This window comes from Zonotrichia albicollis, chromosome 2 (assembly GCF_047830755.1).
Source record: "Zonotrichia albicollis isolate bZonAlb1 chromosome 2, bZonAlb1.hap1, whole genome shotgun sequence".
Classification (NCBI taxonomy): domain Eukaryota; kingdom Metazoa; phylum Chordata; class Aves; order Passeriformes; family Passerellidae; genus Zonotrichia; species Zonotrichia albicollis.
In genome coordinates, this window is record NC_133820.1 from 6,784,886 (window position 1) to 6,802,645 (window position 17,760).

Consider the following 17,760-nt stretch of genomic DNA (forward strand, 5'->3'; position numbering starts at 1 on the left):
AACACACTTCTTCATAAGTTTTGCAGCCACAAGCCCAAAATAGTCATCTAAATCTGTGAAATAACTTCCTGAATTAGTTTTTATGACTGTGAATCTTTCATGGAACACTTGTTCCTACACAAACCGTTTTCACATCTCAAATTCTAAAAGCTTGCAAGCCTCCCCTATACAAATATTTTAAACAGCAACAGAACACCACAGTCAGACAACTCGATGAAACTGACTATCCAATCCAAGCATATAAATTCCCCAAGCATCCAATTCCCCATATAAAATATATTTTCAAATCTTCCGCACATTTCTATGACACATTAATGTAGCAACCAATTGTGACACACACCAATAACTATTAAAATGCCATTGCAGGAGTTATTATAAATCATTCATTTTTGCTTGTGTGCTTCTTAAAAAAAAAAAAAAGACAAAATAAAAAATGGTATCTTTCTTACTTACCCACCACATACTACAAAAAAAGCAATGAGCATTGTTGGCAAGCAGGAATTCTGTTAACCTTCAGTTACTCACCTAGGAAAAAGAAGAGAAAGGGATAAGCACACTTGGTGAAAGGAAGAACATGACAGAGTAAATTGGGAAAGTACATTTGTTCCATGTTCATGAGATTTTTGAATTAAAATATCTTTGAATTCAAGTTTAAAGGATGGAGATGAAAATGTTTCACAGCAAAGTGGATCACAAAACAACAATTTGGTAGAAGGCACATTTGTGTAAAATCCAAGCAGCTCATTTAGCTGGAGCATTGACACGGTTCTGTTCTGCTACAACAAGAGGAGTGCCAAAATCTTTGAAAAACAAAATGGATAAAGATTTTGAGTTCAGAACACACTGCCTAAAGCAATGTTTTAACAGAACACAGTTACAAAGGTAATTAATTTTTGTGACTACCATATTCGCTTTCAGGGTTTTCAGTGATGCTGGTGCAAGATCTGAAGTTCTGGCTGATAAAATTAAGACAACTTTTCTGAACTGGCACATTTACATATTTTAGTGTATTCTCTCTTTAACAGAACACACTGTGCTTTAGGTAATGCCAAATGAGTTTTCACTATGAAACGTTCTTCCAAAGATTTAATGAATTCAGCATTTATTAATGAGTAGCATGAAGGCAAAGCAATTATGAATATCAGAATAAAACTTTTCTTCATCAGTGTATACACATAAGCTACATGTGCTAAAAAAGGTCTAGGATCTCAAATGTTTACAATAGATAGAAAAAATAACCAGCAAAACCTTTACCAAGAAGATTAATATCTTCCTAGAGTATGTTACACAAAATTGCATTAGCTTCAGGAAAGGCTGTGCCTTCAAATTTAGATTTGCCAATGAATTAAACTTCAAAGGACGTAACAAATTGGAAGTTGCTAGAAACTGAACATATCTGAAAAACCTAACTACATCACATTAGTAGAACATGTAGTCATAACCATAGGCAACCTAAAACGTAGCCCTTCAGAGATGTCACTCACAAAGGCCCAGAGCATGCCAGCTGCCCACTCAGGGGACACTAGTGACACACTGCCACATTGCACTGCCTCTCACACATCTCACTCGAGCACCCAGACTGCTGAAGGCACAGTGAGATGCAAAGCCATCCAGACCAAGTAGGATTACTTGGTGCTTTGCAGAATCCACAAGAATTTCCATTGCTGTAGAGAGGACTGTTAAAACTGGTCCTGCTATACCCCTGCCATCCTTCACTGTACAAACACAGTTCTCCTGCAGAAATTCTTCAGCAAAAAAACTTGCCAATATTATGAATAGGCTAGACTGTCTTACTGTGGAAAACCTAACAAAATTTTACATCATGGCAGCTCTTAGATGCCACTGTAGGCTCTTACACTCCCAAGGTTTAGGAAAAGCAGTTTTCTTTTTGTATTTGTCTAGAGCATAACTGCTGAGTAGAATAGTATGAAAAAGTACATAGCATGTTTCATGTCAGAAATTTTAAATACTCCTGCAGGGAAATAGGTATTCTTCAACGAGGTTCAATGATGCATCTCAAGATCTAAAACTTAAGAACATGAGTTAGGTCTAGAGTGAGATCATCTCCACACCATTCCACTGTTTAAGAAGAGACTGTAGAAAAAAAATAATGACTAAAGGTTCCAGAGAGAACCATGGAAATATTATGGTTGGAAAAAAAAGCTCCAAGATATCAAGTCCAGCCATCAACTGAATACCACCATGGCCACTAAACCATAGCATGGATTGCAGCATCCACTCATTTTTTGAACACTTCACAGGATGGTGACTCCACCACCTCCCTCAGCAGTCCGTTCCAACGCTTCACTACTCTTGCAGTGAAGGAATTTTGCCAAATATCCAACCCAAAACTCACCTGGCACAACTTCAAGCAATTATTAAGTAAATCTTAAAAATGCAGGGAATAAAATCCTGAGTATCTCACTTGAACAGGTAATAATCCAGTTAAGCACAAAACTTGGCCATGTTCATACAGAGAGGATCAATTTCTGCCGATGGCTGTAGAACTTACAAATGTATCAGGTAACTAAACTGGGACACATTAACAATCTATTTACTCCTTAAACCTTGTTTAATACTATGTGTAAGAAGTCCTTCAAATGCTGTCAGTTCCAGCATAATTGTGGATTCCTCCAGTTTATATTTCAAAGCAGCAATATTTGTAATCTGACTTTGCAAGGAAAATTCTTACTAACTTCAGAACATTAAAACTCATGGCAGCTGTATAAAGCATTAGTGAGACAAAGCTTTTTCCTAAAAAAGCAATTGAAAAACAATGAAAAGAGCATTTAAAATATTTATTCACCATTACCACATGGTTCCATGTTATATATCAAATTTCTATTATGAAATCAAACCATGAAATGTGCTCTACATCCAGTTTCCATAAGGGCAAAGAAAAAGTCACCAGCAAAGAAAGGGTTTGTGAGGTTCTAATATATGCTACATTTCTTTTGTTGATACAATATTATTAAGAGGAGATACATTTTTTTTGTTTTTAATAAAAATCACTCTTAAAATCAACTGCTATACAGTAATTTAATTTAGAGACAAAAACCCCTCTAACTTCTTTCATAAAGCCCTTCAAATTACATCAGTGCTGCAGTGAAAAATCTTCTAAGCAGTGCATTTTCCAAAGTTATGCTTTTGTGATTTCCCAGTGTCAGACTATTAATGTGACAGCAAATTGCAGTCATTAGTCAAAAATAGTGAATAAAATGGTTTACATGCTTAAAGTGACCTTGAGACGGTCTTGTACAATATTGATAGCCAAAACAATTGCTGTTTCATGATTGTTCCTGGCTACATCAAATCATACTTCAGTTTAAAATCTGAACTACATCTCAAATTTTCATTTTGTTACAATTCTGTACTCACTTTTAACTTTCCAATGTATGTGGGACTATATATGAAATCTGAACATAAGTGTAGCCAGAGAGAAATATCCAGAAAATTTAAACATCAAGAAAATTCACCATGCTAGTGGTATGCATGCACAGCAATTGCATTGCTATAGTATAGGCTAATTATACATTATTATAAATTATATTACTATAAAATTTTAACTGTCCACACAATTTTTAATTGGAATACTATATAAAAGCCTTGTAACTCCTAAAGCACTTATCACAAAGAAAAAATTCCAGAGACCTGGCTCAACTTCAGTCTTCTTAATCAAAATTTCAATTCATTGTGTGGCTTAGCGTGATGGGGGAGGAAAGGGGACATAATATGACACAAACCTCTCATTTTATTTCTTTTCTTCTTTGGCAAGTAGGAAAACAGGCAAACGATAAAAAAAATTTGGCAGCACAAAACTGTGGCTGTGTTACTTTTCAGAGAGGAGAGGTGCATTACATTACTTCTCTGAAAATTTTGGGGTTTTTTTGGGCTACCTAGCAGTTCTCTTTGTGTTCCTGTGTAAGTAAATACTGCTTGTCTAATTTCACTGAAGGAAGAGACAGATCTACAGTTCATCTTATTGCCATAATGATAAATTCCACTCCCAGAGAGCTAAAATTAGCTTTCAAATCAAAGGCTACTTAAACTAAATATAACTATTTCCTTAAAAACAAATTAGAATCATTTTTAAAGGTCACTATTAGTAACTGCTGAGCATTTAAAAGAAACAGCAAAGAAACGTATATTTAATTCTAATGGCACAGTTTAAGTTTTACATGACTACTTTTAGATAAAAGTAAATGTATGCAGAGTTAAAGTGCAACACCTGAAGTTTTGATCTTAAAAAAAAATTTAAAATCACATCATCTTAAAGTATAGGATTTTTGTTTGTTTTTATCGGTACCAAACTGTCAACTTAAAGTTCACATAAAGTATAGAGGCAGTTAAAGAAGTCATTAAATAACTAGGGTACCTTCTGTAAAAAATTCCTCATTGCAATAAGACAGAAAAGTTACAGACTCAACAGATGATGCAATCTATGTCAATTTAAACAAAACTAAATAAATTCAATCTATGAAAATTTAAACAGAAAATACTCCATGTTATGTGGCCTTCAACTGCAGAAAAATCTACAATTTAGGTTGAGGTGCATACCCAAAGCCAGAATTCAGCTGTCTATATATGAAAAATGATGTGACAGTTGCATATTAATGGCAGAGGTTAATTCCCAAAAACTTTCTAGTCAATTAGATATTTAAGAAATCATTTAACTAATTGAAGCAAGTTCTTTATAAGACTGCGAAAAATTGTTAAGAGGTACATTTCTTTTCTAATTATCTTTGTACAGACTCTTCAAACTTCCAGTGCAATTAAGCTTAATGAAAACTTTAATGATTTAAAGACAAATGAACATCATTTTAGTTGTCCTAGATAACATATATCCTTCACAAAAGGCTGAGCAGTGACATTCTTCACACAACTTCCACACACCAATGCTCTTCCAAAATGGATACTATCTCTTGGCATGTCATCTTGGGTCAGGCATAATTTAGCTATTGATTTCATCTGCTTGCAACACTAACTTTTATGGCAACAAGGAGCAAGGATGGGATTTTTTCATTAACTAAGTGTTTTCTAACACTAAACACAGAATTTGGAGTAAACAAGAGGCGTTTGCCATTACAGATGTAGTGGCTCTTTCATTCCTGCAAGGAACCTGGTAAAGCTCCACAGCTCCCATGTTTTATGGGATATTATTCAGAATCCATAGGAATGGATTCTGAATATCCCACAGGAATGACAGAGCACTGCCCTGAGAAGGAGGAAACCCCCTCAAGCAGGGCTGAGGTGCATGACAGGAACTGAAAGCCTGGCATGCTGTGGCCATGACAAACGAGCTTCATTTTGGTGATCTGCTTATGATACAAGAAGATGGTGCTTAATGACAGAATCACATCAAGTAAATTCATTACTTAGCTAACTCATTCTTGTGCAAAGCTCATCTAGGTTTTATAAAGTGGTAGGACAAATCAACACACATCTAAAATAAAAAGCTCCAACTTCACTCTAGTTAAAACCCATTCCAAGTAGAAAATCTTGCATTTGAGCTACATTAACTCACTTTCTAAACATTACAACTCCTTCCAAGAATTGCTTAAAAGCAATCAGAACTATAATTTTGTGAATATTAATTCCTTATATTTTGCACAATAATCTTCAGAGATAGAAGGCTATTTTTGTGCTGTCTTTCCCAAACACAATGTGCTTCTTTCATCTATTACACAATATGGATTTGAGTATACTAGAAAAAAATTGCAATTATCAAAAGATGAAATATATGATGAAATTAAAGTATTGATCAAAGCTTTCACGTTCTGTTCAAAATCTATTTTGAAACACACTGCACAATATAAAAATAAAGAGCTCATGTATATTCAGCCAGATGAACACACACATCAGCTACAGAGGAGTTCTTTAAAACACCAGATCTAATACTTGAAAGATCTCTGTATCACTGAATAAAACCTTTAGTCTAGTGACAAACACAGTGAGATCAGCACCACACCAAAACACACACAGAGACTCAATAGGTTTTGCTCTCTGAAAATTGACAGCATTTAAAGTCAAAGATTAAAAGGGAGCCCAGGTTTCCTTCCTAAGTTTAGTATTTACCATACAACATTTCAAATCAAGACACAGAAATAAAACACGCTCAAGTCTATGGGTGGTGGCTCTTGAAGTATCATCTTAGAGGTTTATTTTTTGACACATCTCCCAGCAAAACAACAAAACTCCTGAAGTAATCCTCAGCTAACTGGAGGCCTGACACATATGATAGCTAAACGAGCTTACCTGAGCTTTCTCTAGTCATAACTGGAAATTACAACAGATAAATAGCTTGCAGATAATATATCTGATCTTTTTTACTTGCTGCCAGTCAAAACTGAGGGCAGTATCTTGAAATTAGATGCTGGAATACTGCATTGTGCTGTGATAACAAATTCACCCATCATTACCTAAAAGGTATTTTTACAAATTTGTAAGTATTTAAGCATTTATAAGATATTCTTTACTTCGTTATAGACCTTACAAGCCTCTTATCGTTTCAATAGCAAGAATTAAAAAAAGGAAATTGAGTTTAAAAATAAATTTGGAAGAGGATTCTTACCATCACCTCCTGCAACAAGAGGTGGTATGATAATCTTCCAGACAGCAATAAAACCTTCCTCCTTTTTTGTCAGACTCACTTTGGGCTCAACATTGGGCATTATAAAGTAATATATTGAGGAGCAGATTGACCTGCAACCACCACCACTGCTCCAACATCTGCCTTTTTCTGGCTCTATGACAGCACAGACACTGGACCTGCACAACTGCATCTCCTGCAAAATTCCTGAGGCTTTCTTGACTCAACTTTCCAACAATGATCAATTCATCCCACTGCTAACAGGCCAAAAAGGGAATAACAAAGGGGGTTTTACATTAGAGTGTTCTCCACATACTTAAATATTTTTTTTTAGGAGTTATGTGTCAACTCTAAGTCTAGGTTCCTATTTTTGCCTATTGATTTTCACAGTGCTGTAAGCTTCCGTAAGATGAGTGAGATTGCTGACATAAAACCATGGGAAACAAAGTCATATTTACAAATTTATGTGAGATTCCCGGGCTCCCCAGGGAAGTGGGCACAGCACCAAGGCTCACAGAGCTCCAGAAGCACTTGGACAATACTCTGGGGCACAGTATGTGATTCTTGGGGATGGTGCTGTGCAGGGCCAGGAGTTGGACTCAACACTCCCTGTGGGTCCCTTCCAACTCTGGGTCTTCTGTGATACTTTAAAGCATGGTTGGCAAGCTGAAAAAGGATATTTATTCATTCAGCTCTAGATTAAAAAAAAAAAAAAAAAATCCATAGCACATAGAAGTTACCCAACTGATTGATATATTAATTTGAAAAAGGCAATATTTTAAAAACCTTGCTGTTGCTTCTGAATCACACAGTTCCACAAATTATCTTAATTACATGGGGGAAAAACAGGGAAATTTGCTTTTCACCACATTAAACAGCATTTCATTAGTAGAAAGATATTCACTGATGCCTAGGAATATCACTTTTCAGTAATAAGTTATGTGCTTGGTGTTAGAACTTGTAGCACCTGGCAAAATTTGCAGCTGAGAAGGCCTAACAATTTAAAAATAACTGAATCAAAAGCTTATTTTTAATTTCAAATAAAATAATCACCTGTATTAAGCATTACACATATTTAGACAAGCTGCCTGTCTCTGTTCCCAACCACCTCTTTCCCTCTGTCACCTCCAACTTGTCATTTTTCAACTCAAATATGCAGATTTTTTTTTTCCCTTGGATGACTTGTCATTGAAACTGTCAAAAACTAATTATTTATGTACAGCTATTTATTATTAATCAAGTAAAATCTTCCCAGACATCACAGTGCTCCTGTTTGCTCATGTCATCCCACTGCCAGCCCTGGGTTTCGGTGCTGTTGGTTTGATGCCTTTTTACACAGATCGGCCCCAATTTCCTTGTTGGCCATGCCCAGATATGCTGCCTGCTCTTCTGTTTGTGTTCGGTTCTCTTTTTATAAAGTTCACATCCTTTCAAACATTTCCATGCAAGACCACAACAGCCATAAAACACCCAAATGATATAAATGTTTTATTCAGAGAAATAGCTTTGACAGATACACATTTTGGTTCTTTTCCCAATAATGGGAAAAACTTAAATTTTGAGGTCCCTTTTTTCAAATAGTTTCACATATAAGCATTTCAGTTATGCATAAATTCTTGAAAAGACATGAATAAATGGGTCCAACTTTAAAACAAGATGAAACAAAAAAAAAAAAAAAAAAAAAAAAAACACCACAAAAACCAACCTGCCTTTCTGCTGAATTAATTTTCTATTTTGAATACATTTTGGTGAGCCAGTTAGTAAAAAGGTAGTTTCCTGTATGTGAAAGTGACAGGTATGCCTGTCACTTAACTTTTTATTCCTTACTCTCCAATTTAAAATATTTCTGCACCTTTCTATTGTCCAAATTCTTGAGATATCTGCAACAACCCCTCCTCCTCCCTTCTCCTCCACCCTCCTATTGTTAAAAATGGGTCCCAATCACTGGCCAGGTTACTTTTAAGATTTTTTGAAGATCTTAATGGGTGAAATGTAAATATAAATAAAACAGAACAAGAACCACCACAGATTGTACATGATGACTTGGGAATAACTCTTGCATATCCTATGAATGTTCCAAAAAAAATTTGTAGCGATATATGGGTTGTGCTAACAGATTTAATTGGCAAATTTTTTTTGCTCTTCATGATATATTTACAAGTCTCTATGTCCAATCTCAATGTCTTAACATTCCACAAAAAGAGCACAGGTGGAAATAAAAATCTCCATCCAAAAAACCCAAACAAGTGAATTCCCAGGAAAATAGACCAAAGTTACTAGAGAAAGAGAATTGCAAAATCATCTACTCAGGAACGAGGTTCTGTCCCCCCACTGCCTGTCACAGCTCCAACTCACCACTTACACACACCATCCTTTTTCCTTTACTTCTCTTCACTTACATCTACATTTAATAGAAATCTAAAATTTACTATTTTCTTCTGCAATTTTGATTATTTTAACCTGGTTTGAGACTGCCAGCACATTTACTGCACTCTCATATAATTAGTATAAAAACTCTACCTTTTTTTCCATTGTATTTGCAGTGACTATTCAGACCAAACATCTGATTTATTCTCTGCTCCACATCTGCCTCTGACAAAAAAACCAGCCCAGCTGATTGGTTTATTTTATTTCTGCCACAGCACGTCACCTTCATGGATCCATACAACACATATAGTGTGTGTGTGCAACATAAAGTCTCCAGATTTGTAAATAAACCCTCTCATTATTGTATGAAAAAATAGATTAATAATAATAATAGAAAAGTTTCAAGAGTCACACAAGAGACTTAGAAGCCTTAGATTAAATCTGTGAACCTGCTACACTGCTTCTGGCTTCTCTAACAGATGCCTTTACTCGTGTTTTGTTTATTCCTCTACAACTTCTTTTGGACCGGAGAAATTTTTGTAGGGTTGGGGATAGCAGCTTTTAGGCTAGAGACTTACAGATTTTTTTTTTCTTTTTTTTTTTCCAGTATCACACACACAGGGGAAGAACTCAAAGCTTTATCTTCATGACAAGTCCAACAAATGCTGTCCAAAACCACACTGCATGAGCCACGTGTCCAGTTGGAAAGTCCTCTGTACTAAAACCAACCTGAAAACTTCTAAGAGCTTATTTATCACAGATAAAATGCAACTTGACATAACCCTCAAGTTTCTGCCACGCCAAACCAAGAAAAAAGGGCTGAATTCAGTTCTGCAGGCTTCATTTTGCAACAGAAAAAACTCATTGTGAAAGGTATCAGAAAAGTAACAAAAGAGTAAGCACATTTTCAAAGCTTAAGATCCTGGGCATTTTCAGATCAAAGTGCTGAAAGGAGTCAGTGAAATACCCATGTGGAAAGGCTGCTTGGCAGGATGGCTGCCTCACTAAATGGCAAAATACAGTAAAAAAAAAAGGAAGATGAATTTAAGACAATTATTCTGGACATATTACTCAGGCTGGAAGTATAATCAAGTGTCTGAACTCACAGCAGGCGAGCTACACCACCCTGCACATGTGAGAACAGCACAGCTCATCTCATTCTGAAGCTACTGTTGAGCATGCAGATGTTTAAATTATCTATTATTCAACATACAGTCTAGTGAACTACTAGTGGAAGTGTTCATTAGCTTTTCCTTGTATTTATTGTTACTGAATGAGCTGATAGATCGCCTTCAGAATTTCATCATGTTTAATAGTACTTCAAGAATTCTAGGCTGTCAGAAGAAACATATTCAAGTGGGTCTGAGTCTTGCGAATTTTCTTGAGGGTTTCTTTTCTATTTAGTTTGTTTTCTTTTTTTTTTTATTATTTTGGGTGAAACACAACAGGACAAAAAGCTATAGCCTGGATTCATGCTGGAAACTCGGTCAAATCTAAAACACGATCACGACTTCACATTTTATGAAATATTTTCCTACGTGGGAAAATGATTTAACAAAAAAACACAAAAGGGGAAAAGTGAATCTAGGTCTTCAGGGTGAGTTTCTAAAACAATGAAAATTTTAAATATATTGGAACAGATCTTATGCCCTCAATCAGTATCAATAGAAAGCCTCCAAAATTCCTGGACTTTTAAATCCCTTTAATGAAGAGTTAGTCAAGAAGGACAAAAATATTGACTGGTAAAAGGAGGTTTCATTTTTTTCCAACTATTGACTAAGTAAGGGCTATAGACAAGGATATTTAAGTCCACGCCTGAGAGATCACATTAAGCACCAAGAAAAGCACAAACCTGAAGTCAAACAAAGTACTCTGGAAAAGGAACAAGAAAGGAACCAACTGCCCACAGCTGGCCAGCAAATGATCACTGTGGTGCTCTGCCAAGAAACAAGTCAATATTGGGAAAATTTAGGCATTTACAGCTCCTGTAACTGAGAATCCCAAGGGAAGAACTCCAGTATCCTTAATAGTTCTGGTATATTGTGCCTTACAGGTTTGCTTAATTGATACCACTATACTTCCATGTGACTGTCCATTCAAACAACACCTTGATAAAGACCGAAGAAAAGCTTCAGCATGAGCAGTTAAACCAGGACATCAGAAGCACCATTTCAGCAACTGGTTCAGGGTCCCATCTCGGCATGATCCCACATTTAGGTAGGGAAGATCTCATAATTTAAGACCGACCCTCAAGAGACCTAAGAGCTAATAATAAAATACATTTTGTTCCTGTGGCATTTACAGGACAATATTCAGAACACAATTAGGGCAGCAATTTAAAAGCAACTGGCTCTTCCATGGTTACCTCCATCTCATCCCAAGTTATTTATAATATTGCGTCTCCCACAAAAAAAACCCCACAACACACCTTTGTGAAGAACTGAGAATCTGTAATTTCAAAAAACACTGAATAACAACTAAAGGAATTTTCAGACTGAAAATATTTATGCATGTTTGTACATGTATATAAAAAGATACTTTAAAAAAATAAAGCAAGAACGACAAGCTTCTATTCTGAAATAGCTACATAAATTCCAAGACAAAGTACAGCTAAAAATCAAAGACAGTCAGTTTGTTCAAAAAAGTCGCTAAATCAGGGTGGAATTGTGCAAGTGAAACATCATTAAATACTGTTAGCTCTGTGCCAAATTCATTGAAAATTCTGACAAATTTGAAAATCCAAATTGAAAATTCCCAGACAACACATAGATGCACACAAAAAAAAGTAAAGAATCAACTGAATTAGTAACCATGCACAGTTCCAGGAAAACAAACATTGATGCCAACTTTCTATAATCCCCAACAGTTCAACCATGAAGTAAAGCAATAAATTAATCACTGTCTTCCCAATTCTCATTTGCTTCCACTATTCGAATGGAGAGCTAAAGGCCATAGGGGAAGTTTAAAACTGAATGTGTCTGAATCACTGAATACCAACAAATTGATTCAAGTGGACCAACAGTAATTCATTGCCCTTTAATTCTCAAGCCACTTCAAGTTAACTAAAAAACCCAAGGATTTTAAAAATATATTTTAATCTCAAATTTGATTTTTTTTTTGTTTAATATTTATATAAGTGAAGATACTCTATGACTCAAAGGTAATAAACATTATATTTTCATTTTATGTGTAATGAAATCTCTGCCAAAAGAAGTCAACATTTTAAGTACAAAATAAGTGCAGAAATTAAAGCACATGCACGTTTTCTTAATTCAATGGAATTTGAGGAAAAATACAAGCATTGCAGAAATATTTTTACAAATATTAGATCAAAACGACATTTCTGCTGCTGTTTTCTTAACTGCATTTTCCTAAATTCCTTTAAGTCTGAATTTCAGTGGAAAAGGTTCTACTCCTTTCACAGGCTTTTTTGTGTCTACAGTTACACTTTCAGATACCTGAACTTAGAACTCTTAGAAGTCTTCTTAATTCTTTACAGGAACTGCAGAAATACCAAGTCCCTAAAAACTTCCTTCTACAGTTCCAAGTTTGAAAGTAATTTTTCTCAACCCAAAAAGGCAAGCTGAGCTTTTTTTTTCCTTCATAATATTCCAGATATAGATTTCTAGCCCTGCCAACAGCTTCACAGATTACTTTTTTTTTTAATTTACTGTGTTAAAGACAGTGCACAGCAACTGCAGCAGAGCAAAGCTGATGTTGCGCACCTTCTGTGCACCTGTGCCTTTCATGCAAAGCACTCACCATGCTCAAGAGTTAAACCCCATGAATATCATTATCACAGAGTCTTTATGCCATTTAGCATGCAGGCATTTCATGTATTTCTGCTTTAGTAACTACAACAGGTGAGAACAAGCTTCAGTAAACACATTTGTTTGCCTTCAAATTAGAAGTTTAACTGCATTAACATACTGATATGACAGAGATAATTCAAAGGCTCATCATGCCTAAAACTAAATTGACATTCCTTTAGAGTCCTGAGATTAAAAAAAATAAATTAAAAGCTATTCAATGATGAATTATTCCAACTACCATGCATTTATGTTTTATACAGGGAAGGAAAAACATGCTACCAAAATGGTAAAACCTTCAATTCCTACAGGGGACCTGCAAGCCATGAGTACACAGCAATGCTTCCAAGTGCACAGAAGAAAAACTATCTACAATAATCAATTTAAACAGGCAAATTACCTGAAATTTTCTAAATGAAATCAGACAATACATATCACTTCAAATCACAAAATGCGGCTGATTTTGTAGGACAGTTAGGGAAAAAAGCTGAACTCAAATTTATAAAAATTGTCTTGGTGTTCTGCTAAATTACAAAAACAGTGTTATCATAAAACAAAGACACTAATAATTTTTAATGAGTCTGAAAATATAATATTATCTTTTGTGTTTGGACTAGTAAATAATCACGTAGCATTTCTATTTGTAACTGACCCAAAATACTTTTAAATAGTCAGTTTTACTTGTATGGGATTATTTTTTTAGTTTTGTGATTTGCTTGATTTTGTTTGTTTGGGTAGGCTTTTTTTCCCTTGGTTATTTTTTGTTGTTGATGGGTTATGGGGTTTTCTAGATATTTTAAATCATCTCATTTAACCTTCTTCTTGCTCCCACTTCCATATTTGTGGTTCTGAAAAACAATCACACTTCCTTCTATAACAAGTTACTGGTTTAGTTGATAGGACTCAAAATCTTAGAGAAGAAAAATCCATTAACAAGTTGGGCAGACTAATATAAACTAATGGGGTACACAGGGTCCTCCACAGTTTTACCATTATAAAACCACATAACATGTTAAAGAAATGTTCTTTTCTCCCATGTGCAAATTTCTCATATATATGTAAGTTGATAACACAATTAATTGATTGTCCATCACCACCAGAATCGGGCACATGATACTGAAATATTTTACTGATCAATATTTTGACAAATAACTCATTTTGGTTTTGTAGTTTTACCTGAACTACTAAAGAGTACCAAGTTGTTGACTTGGACGACTCTTTGTTTCACCAGGTCTTCTATGTAAAGGAAAATTCACCCCAAATTTCTTTTGTCATGGAACTTGGTAACCTCTTATCTTCTCCACAGACAATTAGTGACACCTTCTGTTCCTTCAAATTTCCTAAGCATTCTTTTTAATAAATTCTTCACTACATGCATGTGATGTTGTAAAAGATTAAAACACCCAACTCCAAGGGATCAAACAGGAGGTGAACAGATCTCTACTGTGGTGCCTGACAGTCGAGCAGCATGGAATTACAATGGACTTTCCATCTCACTGTCATAGTTCAATTAACAATGTTAACAATAGTGGTAAAGCAAACCCAAATAGATGATATAAATAGAAATCTATTATTTAATATTTATCTTTAAGAGCCAGATTTCTTACACTTTTTACAAGTTAAAAGCTATCTAATTTCTGAGATGGGGACAAAACCCAGCAGTTTTTAACAAAAAGAATTGTTGAAGTTATTTTAATGTCAGCTTCATGGTTTTTGCCTGTAATGCTGACATGAATAATGATGAATGAATGGCAGAATTTCCATAGTGCTTAGTTTCAAGACGTGCTATTTTGACACCTCTTCCATGAGAAAAAAAAAAAAAAAACAACATTACAAATTCAGTTTTACATTATGAAAAAAGTTTTTCTTCATAACTCTTAGAGAAGTCTTGAATTGAATCAAGATTACAGTTTGGTACCCGAAATTCCAACACAGTGAAGCAACGAATAAAAGTAAATGAGAATAATTTAAGCCCCCCCTGGCTCCAGAAATATTGCAAACATGGTTCTGGGGGATGTACACACTGAGGGATTTCCTCACCTCCCTGCCCTAGAGCCTCAACTCTTCCAACCCTTTCCCATACATCCCCTCCAACCTCCACACAACTCTCTGTAAAGAAAAAAAGAGAAGCACACAGAACTCTCAAATCTCAGGGCTCTTCACCTCTTTGTTTGTCCAACTGAACAGAATAAAAGGTATTTTGAATCAGCTTCCCAAAGTGACCTGGGACTCTACTCAACGACAGCTGAACGTCTGAGATGACACCAGAAACACCCATGAGACAAGGGGTGAAGTGCTTGGGTAACAAAAGCAGCTCCTGGTAGACCAAAATCTTCATTTCTTCCATTTTTCTCCCAAAGTTACAAAACAATCTTCTTAATTAAAATGAGCTAGGAACAAGTGTTTTAGACTGCCCTGGAAGGATCAGTGACAGTAAAGTCTGAGAAGATAAAAAAAAAAAACCAACCCCACAAAACAAAAAAAAACCCCAACCCAGTCAACAACAATAACCAAAATTAGAACAAGTTACTTTCCATTCATTTTTATAATACATTAAACAAGAAGTTTTACCAAAGCATTTTGTTGGGGCCTACTTGATTAACATTCAGAGATACTGAGCAGCACAGAATAAGGTATTTTCTGGAGGTAGGTTTCTGGTTTTTGCAAGGTTTTGAGTTTTGTTGCCCTTCCCTCTTTTTTTTTTAATATTTTTTCTTTGCTTTGGTTTGCTTGTTTGGGAGGTTTGTTTTGTTTGGCATTTATTTTTTAAGAAGTTGGTATTATCTCAATTGTCTTAATTACCCTTGGCCAACCAGGGGACATGATCTTGAATTAACAGTCTGTTTACTGACAAATTAAATATATTCTGCTCCGATGGCATTTCCATATATCTATTAATCTTGGGGGAAAAAATTGGTATTTTTCAAAAGATAGTGATTGAATATTTTGAATTAATTTACTATATTGACAAGCATTTTGCACCATATTTTCTTGAAAATTTTATGAAGGCATGCGTGTATGCATATATAATTAAAGATAACTAATTTTACAGCCTTTCTGTAAACAAGTGGGAATGTTCATTGGATACAAGACATTTTGGAGCAGTGCTTCTTCTGGAATTATATTGTAACATGATATTTGACTGAATGCTACAATTATGAACAAAACACTTCATATTGAACAAACATTTTACAGTTTTCTGTGTGACATGGATATTTATGTACAACGTTAATTTTAATGAGGGATTCTGTCATGGAAAATAAACATGTTTTCATGGTTCAATAAATGAGTCTGTTGATTAACCAAATCTGACAGATTTTAATCTCTAATGTTTTAATCCTCTGCCTCTATCCACAATGCAACTTCTGCTAAACTAAATATTTAAATGTGAAAAAATAATTTTTGTTTGCATCATCTGGAAAAAAACTTTACAGATCACCTTTTGCAAATTACAACACATTAAAAATTTATAAAACAAATTTAAAAACCATACATTCCAACTGCTAGTCTATATAATTCAACTGAATTAATTTTGTATTTTTTTTTAACAGGAACACATTATGCATTCCAATTATCAACTACAAAAAACCACAACACACTATCTCCAGAAATGCAGGGGTATTAAAAATATATATGATGTCTTATCAGTGAAAAGTGAGCAATTGTATGCATACCAATATGCAGTCACAGAACTCCTTCATTCTGATAAGCCTACTAAATTTTCTCCCTTTTTCCAGTTTTCAACTTAAGAGACCAAAAAGAACAACAAATTTGTCTACAGCACTACATATCATATCTGCTACCAGTAGTAGGTATGCCATCATTGGGATTTTCATTAGACTGAAAATGTCAAATACTTAATCAACCTAAGTACAGGTTTGATTTGTTAGAACATTGCCACTATCATAAGGGCTCAAGATGAAATCTTAAGCCCACTGAAACTGAGAACATCATTTACCACTTTGAAGAGCTTTAAAATCAGTTAAATTTCCTCATCCTTTAATTTATTTCTACCTCCATTTTAAGAACTTGGCCACAAGTTTTATTTTACTCTTGTGAACCCTACTGAGTTGCAGAAGTGCCCTTCTACAACAAAGTAAATACATTTTAAACTACTTGCAATGAAAACAAGTTTTGGTCTTTTCTTTACATGGAGAGTTTTGCTCAGAGATGCAGCAATTCAAAAAGTCATACTTCCATTTCTATTTTCTTACCATCATCATAGTAACCCAGACTAACAAAGAAGATGCTAAAACATTCCAAAAAGTACTCCACCTACTTAACACCTTTTTCCTAGCCTTAAAATGTTCCTGTATTCTATAAGGCTTTTTCTCATCACTTAGAAGGCCAATGTTATTCAGAATTTCATGTTTTAGGTTTTATAAACATGCTCATATCACCAATTTTTTTTTCCTTTGTTCATTTATTAAGGAATTATAAAGGAACAAAGAAAATATATTCCTCTATATTCAGGAAGAGGCTTTTCAGGATCTGTAAAAGTTATATACAAATAAATAATAATTTTTATAAATACATAAAATTGAAAAAAATAATGATGACAGAACCCTATGCTCTACCAATACTTGAAATACCCACTCAGGAAGGGAGTTTGATGCTGCTGATAGCTGTGCTCTGTACCAGCACACAACAGCAACGCTGTGTTTACGCTGAAGGGCTCTCCATTTTTCCATTAGCACTTGAGGAAGTGAAGCTGGTTCATAGATAACAGGGTGACCTTTCGATTGAGAAAATACTTTGCAGAGCTGAATTCACGAAGAGAAAGATGCAGAAACAATTACATAAACTAAGATTGACGGAGCAGTTAATCTTGTACTATTTTATATAAACCTTCAACAGTGCATCAGTCAGCTAAACAAGTGCAGAAACCAAACACCTTTTCTCACCCAGAACACAATTTTTTGAGGCAAACTTAGTGCAAATGATTGTTTTCTCTGCTTACTAAATGAAATTCTCAATTTTTCTTTTTACTGCAGC

The 17,760-nt window shown here is 34.8% G+C and overlaps 1 protein-coding gene and 1 long non-coding RNA gene across 4 annotated transcripts in view; both read right to left on the bottom strand.

The window, feature by feature from the left end:
* The window catches only part of CADM2 (cell adhesion molecule 2), a 571,412-nt gene that overhangs the window by 465,986 nt on the left and 87,666 nt on the right, over positions 1-17,760 (bottom strand). The gene's annotated exons all lie outside the window — the stretch shown is intronic.
* LOC141727058 (uncharacterized) overlaps positions 1-17,760 on the bottom strand; it is a 263,365-nt gene that overhangs the window by 158,547 nt on the left and 87,058 nt on the right. Inside the window, exon 2 of the long non-coding RNA XR_012578041.1 lies at positions 454-525. This is a non-coding gene — a long non-coding RNA (uncharacterized LOC141727058). The remainder of the gene's footprint in view (positions 1-453; positions 526-17,760) is intronic.